We start from the raw sequence: 10,243 nt of genomic DNA on the forward strand, positions 1-10,243 counted from the left end.
GGGTCAAAGCACTCTCCTCTTCTCCTCTTCATGTCTTTAGTCTCACGGAGGATGGATGGGTGAGGGGTGGATGGGTGAGGGATGCATAGGTGAGGGGTGGATGGGTGAGGGATGCATAGGTGAGGGATGCATATGGTGAGGGGTGGATGGGTGAGGGATGCAGTCTTGAAAGGACTGGGCCTTTATTTTGAAATGAGATTGAGTGTTAGTGTTTCTTTGTGAGAAACAGCACAGGTGTTGATTTATGACCCCACAGTGAGCTCCGTGACTGTCTGTGGATTTTTCACGGGTATTTTGAAAAGCAGGAGAAGCTTCGGTAGCGCTGACGTTTCCTCGCAGCCAGTGAAGCTCTGACTGGAGACGGATGTTTGTCCTTAATCGCTTTGTGTGTTTGGCTCATTAATCAATATGATGGATCATTATTATTCATAAATGTGAACCACGCACAGAGAGACGAGTTATTCATTATTATCCCTGCAGATGAAAAACTTCTCAGCTCGAACTGATCGATAAAGCATCGGTTATGATCTATTCTCCGAGAATGAAGGATATTCGTACTTTGGTATCATGTATGGTTCTCGGTGTTTATTGATCAGAGCATCGATGCTTTGTGAGTCCGTCTCCACCTGTGGTGACGTCACAGTGACCTCAGCAGCACCTTCCTGCCAGTTTTTTGAATTTGTGCTTCGTTTATGAATCTTTGTGATAGTTTGTTTATTTCCAGAGTCGTTTAAAAAAAAACAGTTTTTGTTTCTTTCTTTGTTTTTTTTTTTGTCATTTTGCTTCTTTTTACAATATTTTTCTTTTTTCTACTTTTAACCTGTTTAGTTTCTGTCTGTTAGTTTTTTAATCATCATTTTTTAGGCCCTTTATGCACCTTTGTGTTTTCTTTTCACCTGTTTGTTTCTTTTTGTGATCATTTTACATGTTTTTAATAACTTCCGGTCTCAACATTTTACAACTTTTTTCAGTTTTCATTCATTTTACATCCAATTTTGCACACGTGACCACTCCCCCCCCTTCACGTCTCTCTGAGATCACTATTTGACTCTTTTGTGATCGTTTTGCATGTCTTCTCGGTTTATTAGTTAGCTTTTGTGCATCTGTTAGTTTGGTGTCTCCGTTTGGGCATCCCCTCTGTGTCCATGTTGCTTAATGTTTTGGGCCCTTTTGCATCTTTTTCTAACCCCTGTGTAATCTTTGTTGTGGCCACTGTGTCTCACGTGTTCTTTCTTTCTATTTGAGAAGATTTTTTAAAAATCTATTCTTGTTTTCTTATAGATGCTTAGTTTAGGTTTGCAAAATCAGATACTAAATCCCAGCATCTTTTTCTTTTCCGTGTAGCCAATCAGTTTAAAGTCACAGGGGTCATGTGACTCCCTGGTCCTGGTTGCTGCCTGTTAGTGGACGGTGAGGACCTGTTTTGCATTCAGAGACCTCTGTGCAGCACATGAGCCAGAGGTTGGGAAACATTTGTAATATTTGCTTTGAAGTTGGGCTGATTTGCAGACGTGTGGGGTGATGAGATGAAGAAGAGCGATAACGCTCAGGGAGGAGATGTAAAAGGTGCAGCTTTGATAAAAACCCGTGAAACACGAGCAGATAAACCTGTGCCACAGCTGCATAATCGGACATTAAATTCAGCTAAAAATACCTGGTGCCATGTCTTTGAACGCCTCGCAGGGCCTCAGGCCGCCGAGCCCGCTCTGCTCACATCCTCAAGATTACTTGATTATTTTTACAGGATTAGAAAAGTTCAAAGTTACAAACGTTCTTTTTCCTAAGCTTGTTGAAAGAGTTTTGGACCACGTTTCATTCAGCTTCACTTTCACGCTCAGCTCTCTCGTCACCACACAGACCGGCACAGCGTCCTCACCACTGCAGAAATCCTCTCACTCTGCTCAACATACTAAACTCCTCCACTCGGGCCAGTAACTCCTTCTCTGCCCGGACTCCGCGCTCTCCCACCTCACAGCATGACCTCAAACCAGCCCAGTGTCAGCTGGAGGTTGGAGAGAGGCGACCCTGAGACAGTCGTCGTGCACGCACGCCGCCCTGCGGCCAGAAACTCCATGTTATCAACAGAATCTGTGACAAACTAAAAATACAAACAATGCCACATAAAATGAACAGAATTGATATAAAAAACACTTTAAAGGCCAGGGTTGTGTGTTGGCAGTCTGCAGGTGCACATCGCTGTCTCCATGTTGTAGCTGTATGCTGTCACCAGGGGGCAGCGTGAGCAAATGTGGAACTACCTGTGAGCTACTCTGGTTTTCGTAAAGACGCCACCTCTCCCCCGTCAGCTCATCCGCAAACATCTGAAACAGGTTACAGGACAGGGCGGTTAAAGCGATCCGGAGCTTTTCAAACTATCGGCAAAGTTTTTATCCACACAGACAGCAGAGTCTAACAGCAGGAAGCACCGTGCTCTTTCAAAATAAAAGAATGAGTATTTAGAAGAAGAAGACGTTTTAGGGCTCATCTGATATTAGTGCCATGATTAATATTTCATCAGGTTTCATCTCTACTCCGTTATCTTCACACATATGTTACTCAATAAGTAAAAATCTGCTTTCTGGGTCGATTTGGAATTTGGGGGTGGAGCTTACAGAAAATTGAATTTTACCCTAAATGTAACTTCTTCTTTTTTTTTTACAGGCTTTGTGTTTTATGTTTTTAGGGCAAAAAAATAGAGCAAAGTGTGTATTGTTCATTTTAATGTAAAGAAATCCAAGTTCAATAAGCTTCCATTGACAGAACACACGATGAATCGCTACATTAGTGTAATTTCAATAAAAAGTCTTATTTTCTTATGATTACAGCAGGTTTTTCAGAGATAGAAACGTTAAACTTTGCACATATTCTCATGTCTGCAGTGGTGCTGAGAGCAGGAACAGCTGGGTGTTTTATTGGAAGATATTTTCACACACGTGGAACTATGTAGAGCGCTGGACTCGATCCTTTAGTCCATGTTGGACAGCAGTGACCTGAGGTGAACCACAGCATCAGCACTGCGACGCTGATAACGAACAGCATCGTCACTTTTTAACTGCAAGAAGAAAGTGTTTGTGTGAAGCAGCTGCTGTTTGCAGATGAATCCACGTTCTCAGGGAGTATTTGTGTCAGTGGGACAGGAGTCGCGGGCCACTCCCCCCGAGAAACCCCGCCCCCTTCATTTGTCCTTCTGCAGTGGCAGCACGTTTAGGCAGTTTTTCACAGCTTCACGCAGCACTGTGCTATTTATACAGCAGGTGATGATCACGGTGAGTCACTCTTCCTCTCCGTCACTATGCTGACAATCAGCTGATCACAGGATGCTGTGTGTTTCAGTCACAGAACAACAGAGACTCAGATTTGCTCTGGATGGAGCCATCTCCATGGCAACGCCCCCTGAGGCACATAGGTACTGTAGTAAAGTACTCTGTAGTACTTCTGTACTACAGTACCTTTCCCCCCCCCCCTTCAGCACAGAACAAAGACTATAGATGAAAGACGGACAAATGATTTGACTTCTCAGTTTTAGCCTTTTGGCCTTTACTGCTCAGTAACATCATTAGTTTCACTCTCGGAGCTCAGACTTCTTGGACTGTCCGTTAACACAATCAATATTACCTGTTACTGGTGAGATAATGTCATTAAAAATGTTTCCAACGGCTCCAACAGCTAAACACGGTCAAAGGTCCAGTTCAGGGATTCTGATTAGCTGAGGTGAAGCTGAGCAGACAGCGAGCAGCTACATCCTCCTGTGTCGCCATCAGTGTTGGTCAAGTTACTTGAAAAAAGTAATCAGTAACTAATTACTGATTACTTCCCCAAAAAAGTAATCCCGTTACTTTACTGATTACTTATTTTCAAAAGTAATTAATTACTTAGTTACTTAGTTACTTTTTAAAAACACGATTTACAACCTGAAGAGGTGATAAAGTGATAGATCTTTCAGCCCAATTCTACTTTTTCTACATAATCCATCATACAAAATGTAATCAGATGGAAAAGTCTCTTTTTAAAACTTGTTTTATTAATTTTAATCTTTTAACTTTATGCATCAAGCAAACATTTAATTATATGCAACATTCTCTGACTGGAAGAAATTTGTTTAACATTTAAACCTATTTTCTGCACATAAAATAAAATATTTTTTGTGTTTACACTCAGTCTTTCAAATAGATGCAAGTAAAACACAGCAGAAAATAAATAAAGTCAAAGACTCAGCGGTCCTGTTGCTCTATTTTCACCTGTAAAGCAGGAGTGGGGCAGGCGGAGGTTTACCCTGGTGCAGGTGTGCCGCGGTCAGTGGAAGAATCCGCGAGTTTCTCTGTGAGTTTCCCATTACGTCGTAGCTACTCGGTGCTTGTTGGAAGTTTAGGGGTTTTTTCGCTGTAAAAAGAAGTTTTCTTCCCACGCACAGCGGACACTAATGTTTTTGTCACTTTTTATGGAATCAAACTCAAAGTAAGGTCAGTAGGGGAGACCGGGGATAGTTGTAACGTGGGTCAGTTGTAACACTTTCAATTTCTCCAATCAGGGCTAAGTTTCAAATGATGTGACTCATCCTGTGCATGCCCAATTCAGTTCTGCTATCACATGTGAAAAATCAGCACATTTCGTCAAACACAGACAATTTAACACGAAAAAAAGTAATTTGTATGGCAAAAAGTAAGTTTTTCTACTTTATTTCAATTTGTAATAGCATTATCTGCTTTGCAGTTAAACTCATCAAACTTAAATTATGTTATTTGTATGTCTATGGGGATATATTCTGTGTAGGTCTTTAGTGCTAATGTTTTAGCCGTTGGCTGTAATGTTAGCTAGTTCATGGCTATAGGAGTCTGGGTCAGTTGTAACAGCAACAGTCTGGGTTAGTTGTAACAATAATGCAGATGTTACAACTTACCACACTATTACTTTAACTTATATTAAACAAGTTTGTGAACGACATCAGCAGAGAGAGGTTCACTGGTCACATTTGTATATGCGGTTAATGCCTGTTTGTGTTCACACACATACATTATGCAGACCTCTGTGTCAGAGATGGACCAGTAGGAAGTACTGGTAGTGGAAATAAATCAGGATGGGTGCAAGAAACAATTTCCTCATCTTTCTGAAGCACTCTGAAAACCACACCAAGGTAAGCCAGGATAAAAAGTAATGGAATTGCGATGTTGGTGAACAACTACATTTTTTCAGCTTCATTGTTATGTTCAAAATTGGTGCAAGAGTTGTAGGTTATAATGCCCACTGAGCCAATGAGGCCAAACTCAAGGAAGACCAACCAAAATTAATGAAATATTCAGTTGCAGAAAATTCCATAATTTGTCTTTTTTGGGGGGTTGGAATATGTTCAAAAGCTAGATTTCTGCATTCTGTCACACACACACACACACACACACACACACACACACACACACACATAGCTACAGTAGGTCAATTGGAAAATCCAAATTGCCACTAGGTGTGACTGCGGGAGAGAATGTGAGCGCGAATGGTTGTCTGTCCCTGTGTGTTGGCCCTGCGACAGACTGGCGACCTGTCCAGGGTGTACCCCGCCTCTCGCCCTATGACAGCTGGGATAGGCTCCAGCGCCCCCCGCGACCCTGAAAAAAGGATAAGCGGAAGCGAATAGATGGATGGATGGATATCGACACTTTGTGTTAAACTTCAACACGAGAACATTTCGATTCAGAGCCGGTGAAGCTGCACAACTCTCAGGAAACACATTAATACTGATCCGGTCGACGTGTAAGCAGCCATCAGTTTGTTTGCTTTGTGCTGCTGGTGGAGACAAACTGCTACAACTCAGGAACACGCTGAATGGAGCTGATCGGGCCTGTTTAACCAGTGTGAACACAGAGCTAACAGTGAAAAATGCATGAACTCTGAGCAGCTGTCCTGTTTTTCCATCCTGCCCCAAATGCGGCTTAATGCGCCGCAGTCATGAATCACAACAACTGAATATTGAACAGCACGAAGTGGCCCATTCATTCCAATTCAGTCCAATTAAAGTCGCTAACCCAGAGTTCACTCGCTCATCCCTGAGCTCCGGCTGCTCTCAGCCATTCAGCTTCAGGTTAACATGTTTGTTTGCTTATTGACAAAATAAAGGGGAAAAAAGTACTGTACTGTGCAAAAGTCATGAGCCGCCTTATAAGTATTTTTCTCCACTGGTGGTTAACAGGTTAACAGGACTTTCAAAATAAAAGCACAGGGATTCTTCTCTTCCCTGGCGTTTAAAATCGCCGTCTTCATGGATTATTTATCCCCATCACCTCCATCACTGATTTTCTGAACTCAGCAGAGTAGTCGTGTCCAAATTCATGGGCTGCATCCTGCTGAGGACCCGGCCTTCGCGGTCTACGTGGGCCGGGTCCTCAGAAGGTCGGGTAGGCTGGAAGTAAACGGTTGTGAAATGGGACGGTCTCGCCTTCTGATCTGCGTCACCGCTGTCTCGGTGGAGTTTAATAAACTCGGCCGTCTGCTCCTTGCTATCTAAAATATAACAGGACACTGGGGTAAACTCTCGACCGTCTCACACTTCTGTTTAATCAGCTTTCTGTTTGACGTTTATTCAGCTGTGTGAAAATCACCCGATGGATTAATAACGTTTAATCTAATCTAATAACTTTAATCTCAGCCAGACTGATTTACTCACGAACAAATAAAACACTGAGAAAAGCCCAACAATAACATTTTTAGGTTGTCTAAGTGACTCATATATCACGTTTAACCTGAGAAGCGAAAGTCCGCGGTGATCTGAACATGATGTGCCGGGAGTTGTGCCGTTCTCTGCGGCTCCAGTGACCCTCGAGCTCCCGGCTAGCTGTCGAGCTGGTGGGTAGCAGACGCCTCTGAAAACGTCGAAGCACTTTTGCAAATATGGGATATCTTGATAAACCGAGCAGATATTTGATGTTTACACAGCTACTTTCTTGCCTGAAAATATGTTAAAAGTTTATTTTGTGACCCAGAAAGATTAGTATGAGTAATTTTAAAACTTAGTAGCGGCCGCCATTGTTGGAAACTGGAGTTTGGCTGGGCCGCGCTATGAATTCTGGGATATGGTAGGCCACGAAGGACACACCCGACCCATCCTTCAAATTCGGGGAAAAGGAAGACGCATTTGTCGGCTGCATTCGGAGGAGTCTACGAATTTGGACAGCCTTCGTCACGTCGCTGTGACGTAATCGCTCTACAAATGCGTCCTCAGGAGGATGCAGCCCATGAATTTGGACTCCCCCAGTTTCTCGTCTTTCTGGTCTCATCTGTACTCATATATGTCCATATACATGAAGTTAATATTTCCACTTAAAAGTTAAAAGTCACCATTTGGAGGTTGTAAGGCTTTGTGGTTGAATCACACCTGATGTCAGTGTGTGTGTTTGTGAAATCTGGCATTAAACTCAGTGAAGTCTAGAAACACATCAGTTTGGGTTCATAGCTGCTACCTTGAACAGCTGTTTCCTTGGTTACCATGGTAACGCGGGCCCAGATAAGTGTTCTACAGACAAAAAAAGTCTTTCTGTTGAAATATTTTAGTTTCGAAGATGTGATGAAAAATGCATCCATGAACATCAGCACGGCTTTTTCATCACTTTTTAAAGTTTCACTGTACGAGTGGAGGACCTGAGCTTTCAGAGCAGGACTGGACCAGCTGAGACCAGCTGATAGGACCAGCTGATAGGACCAGCTGAGACCAGCTGATAGGACCAGCTGATAACGAGTTGATAGCATTTGAATCAGGAGAAAAGTGTAAGTTTCTTGATCTTTGAAACATAATGAATGATGAGCCTGTTAGAGGTTATTGCTGCAGAAACGTGCTTGGCTGTCGTGTTCTCTCTGTGCTCTGCTTGAAGCGCTCGCACTTTTTATTCTTCTGCACAAACACTTTGTTTGCTCATCGCCGAGCTGAAACCCGCTACGTTACCCAGAACCCGCCGGCATCAGCGAGCGGAGCCTCTGAATGACATGAATTAATAACTGTAGTGTTGCAGCTGCACAGGGATCTGTGTGATGTGATTTTCATGAGCGTCTCTTTAATCTGTTGTTGGATGTCATCGCGCTGCGAGCCTCAGCAGGTGGGAGGATTCATCCGCCGCTTGACTGAGCAGCTGAAGCTGCATCCACCTGCACACCTTGCTGTGACACTTACAGAGGAGTGTCTGCAGGTCAGAGACACGAAGCAAGAACAGAGATGCGTTCCTCCCCTACAAACACGCTAACTCTTAACTGATTAGCTTCCATGTTCAGTCACATACCTACGCCCGTCACACCCTCACTTCATTAGTGCATCACTTCATCATGACCCTCAGCGAATGAGGACATCCACACCTACAGCCTGTGTTTGAATCATCCTCTGCAGCGTCTGCAGCCTCACTCATCTGCTGTCATGCTTCCAGTATCTCTGCATCACATGCAAGGCGAACTTTAGTGTTGGTGTTCTGATGCAGCAGCTGCAGCAGGTTAATCAGGCAGCAGGCTGTGTTTGTTGTCTTCTACTTTTTTAAAACTTTTTTTTACGTCCTTTAAAGTTCCATAAATGAAGCTCACAGCTACATAAAGTTCTCAGGTAGCTCAAGATACTCCAAAGGTCCTCTTTAGCATCATATTAATGGTAATAATAATAAAGTTTATTTGAATAGCTCTTAGCAAAATTAGTGTTACACATACATCACTTAAAAGACTCGAGTGCCACATCAAGAGGTCAAGAGGCCATAAAAACGGCTAAACTGGAGTATAAAAACACAGTTGAAATAAAATTCACCACAGGGGACCTCCACTCAGCCTGGCAGGGCCTCAAAACCATGGCCTCTGTGAATACTGCGGTCACCACCCAACACCCAACCACCCAGGTGGAGGGCAGCAACCCCTCCTCCCTCCCTGACGACCTCAACGCTTTCTACACCAGCTTTGTGACGGACAACATCACCCAGCTTGAGGAGTCCAGATCCACTCAAACCTGGCAGCTCTGCACTCACCTCCAGGACGGAGGACGTGGTGAGAGCCCTCAGGAGGACGAGGGAGAGGAGCTCACCCGGCCCTGACAACATCAGCAGTCGAGTTGTGAGGCACTGTGCAGGGCAACTAGGAAGTGTGTTCGGAGTCTATTTCAACCCTCAGTTAACAGTCACACCGTCCCCCAGCTGTGGAAACACTCCACAGTCATCCTCATCTCCAAAAGAAACAACCCAAAGTCTCCTCCATCGCCTCCCTGGTGATGAAAGCCATGGAGAAGATCATAAAACAGCACATCGTAAGAGCAACTGACCCCCTGATGGACCCACTCCAGTTTGCTTACCGTGCACGCAGAGGTGTTGATGATGCAAAAATCTTCATCTTGGACTCCATCCACAAACATCTGGAGCTCCCTGACTCCTCCACCAGACTTCTGTTTGCTGATTTCTCATCAGCGTTCATCACTCTGCAGCCTCACATCCTGGCCACTAAACTTTCCTCCCGATTTCACCTGGATGATCAGCTGATCCTGTGGATATTGGACCAACAGGACTCAGAAAGTTCGGGTCAACAACTCTCTCCGGTCTCTGTTCCACCTCCACTGGCTCCCCCCAGGGCTGTGTGCTCTCCCCCCTGCTCTTCATCCTCTACACTGATGACTGCAGATCCACACAGCCCAGCTGTCACCTGGTGAAATATGCTGACGACTCAGTTCTTCTGTCACTGCTGTCAGGCCCTCACAGCACCACGGGCCCACTCTGCAGGAGTTTGTAGAGAGGTGTGACAGCTCCAAACTTGAACTGAACGTGAGCAAAACCAAAGAGATGGTGGTGACCTTCTCCAGTAGGCAGAGGGATCTGGCTGCTTCAGTCACCACCACCATCCACGGGAAGCCAGTGGAGGTAGCTGAGGAGTACAAATACCTGGGAACCATCTTTGACAACCTCCTGAAATTCTCTGCCAACACAGAGGAGAATCTCAGGAGGTGCCACCAACGGCTACACCTCCTTAGGAAACTCAACTCCTTTGGAGTCAGCACACCCATCATGATGACTTTTTACTACACCTTCCTGGGAAGGTGTTTAACAGCGATCTAGGCTCTGAGAGGTTGCTGTTGGCTGATGAGCCTGCAGTTTGTCACCACGCTGTCATGCTGGGTTTTGTTCTGTTGGCTTTTTCGAGTTTTCTCGTTATGTCTGAGAGTTTTAGTTTGATTTCATTGTTTGTTTGCAGTGAGAGGAAGGAGAGTCCACATGAAACACTTTCATGGCACCTGCACCAGAAAGCTGAA

At 44.4% G+C, this 10,243-nt stretch overlaps 1 protein-coding gene across 1 annotated transcript in view; it reads left to right on the forward strand.

The window, feature by feature from the left end:
* cpne4a (copine IVa) overlaps positions 1 to 10,243 on the forward strand; it is a 100,037-nt gene that overhangs the window by 327 nt on the left and 89,467 nt on the right. The window lies entirely within an intron of this gene.

This window comes from Maylandia zebra, linkage group LG1, assembly GCF_041146795.1.
Source record: "Maylandia zebra isolate NMK-2024a linkage group LG1, Mzebra_GT3a, whole genome shotgun sequence".
Classification (NCBI taxonomy): domain Eukaryota; kingdom Metazoa; phylum Chordata; class Actinopteri; order Cichliformes; family Cichlidae; genus Maylandia; species Maylandia zebra.